Below are 1,951 nucleotides of genomic sequence, written 5' to 3' on the forward strand. Positions count from 1 at the left end.
TTGAAAGATTGATGGCTTATCCTTTGGTTTTGATGTTTTGTTCTTAAGGAGACTATAAAAGACTGTAGCTACCAAAGATTTTCTTGCTCTTGTAGCTTGACTTAAATGTTAATACAAAGTCACAGGAGGTTTTGTTTCTTTTTGATTGTGTATTGTGTGGCAACTCGCACCAGTCCTTGTCAAAACTCACGCCTAATTCTACTCACATCTCATTAATATTACATGAAGTAAACAATCATGTTTGTAATGATTGAAAATATTTGTTGACATTACGTGTCTCTTTCTTGAAAATCATTTTTCTTTTTTCTAATTTTTTTTTATTTTCTAGGAATTATATCCGCTTGGGATACAAGACAAAACAAGTGTTTTATGCACTGGCTTTCTGACGATTCTGAAATCGGTAAGAAAATGTATTTATATTATCTGTTTTCTTTGTCATATTATTCATGGTTTCAACTTTGTTTGTCATGCGGATATAAATTTTATGAAATTCATTTTGAATTTTTGTTCTACAGTCGTTATTTGCTTTCTTCGTAGATGTAATTGTTTGTCATCGTGGCTCGCTAATTACCGGAAGCTCATCGGGGCATCTTCGTCTTTGGTCTGTTGTAGGCGTTGGAGAGATGAGATTGCCCGGAGAGAATGATATGTATGTTTCGTTTCAGTTATTTTTTTTCATGATAATTATCACGCAGACACTGAGGGGAAAGTTTTCAACTTAGAATTGCTGAAATAGTTCAATTGTGTTGTGATAACTTTGCGTTAGCGGGGTTAATGAAGGTTTTGATCTCACGAGAAAGCGCGTTCTAGATTTCATTTTTTGCGAAAGTTGATCTCATATTTTATCAGATTGAATCAAAATGGTTTGGTTATCGAAGACGAAATGTCTTTGGACGCCGGAGTGATTTCTGCTTCATTCGACACATCCTTGGAAATGGTAAGACTTCGTCAGTGGGAAGATGAAAGAATGGTGAATAAAAGGGAAGAAATTGACGAATCTGTTTCCTTTGAAAACTAGGTTTTCGATATTTTCTAATATGTTTTCCCTGTGAATTGCTTTACTCCAGGTGTGTGGTGTGTACTTTAGGGTATTGTTGGTACAGTTGGAGGTACGTTATGGTACATAAACTGGAGAGAGGACGTCTATTCGTCTTGTCAGCAGTCATACAGAGAAGGTAACTCACTGTGTTAATCTCCTGTGAAAATATTGTATTCCATCTTCAACCACGTGATTTTTAGATAAATTCACTGGTGGCCAGCGGTCCTGATGACAAATTCTTTGCGACTTGCTCCGATGATGGTAGCTTGAGTCTGGACTCTCTGATGACCTCGAACAAACGCTGCAATTTCAAGTTGTCGATCAGGTGAATTGAAGCATGTTTCTCGTCGTCATTAAAACTCATGTTCTTCATACGTCACAGATACAGCGATCTCTTTGAACCTCCTCAGGTTCTTCATACGTCACAGATAGAGAGATCTCTTTGAACCTCCTCAGGTTCTTCATACGTCTGAATAGAGATCTCTTTGAACCTCCTCAGGTTCTTCATACGTCACAGATAGAGAGATCTCTTTGAACTTCGTCAGGTTCTTCATACGTCACAGATAGAGATCTCTTTGAACCTCCTCAGGTTCTTCAAATGTCAGATAGACAGATCTTTTTAACCTGCTAAGGCTCTTCATATGTCACAGATAGATAGACTCTCTTAACCTCCTCAGGTTCTTCATATGTCAGAAATAAAGAGATCTCTTTGAACCTGCTCAGGATCTTTATACGTCATAAAGAGATCTTTTGCGCGCTTGTATATGTTATAAATAAAAGCTTTCACTTACACGGGACCAAAACGTAACTCATCTCTAAAAATTTCGTCGATGTTGACTATCAGTTGTTTAAAAATTCTTTTCCCTCCATAGCGCTGTAATTGTGTTTCATTCTGTCCAACACCTCCGTGAA

The sequence above is a fragment of the Xenia sp. Carnegie-2017 genome, unplaced genomic scaffold (assembly GCF_021976095.1).
Source record: "Xenia sp. Carnegie-2017 unplaced genomic scaffold, XeniaSp_v1 HiC_scaffold_23, whole genome shotgun sequence".
Taxonomy (NCBI): domain Eukaryota; kingdom Metazoa; phylum Cnidaria; class Anthozoa; order Malacalcyonacea; family Xeniidae; genus Xenia; species Xenia sp. Carnegie-2017.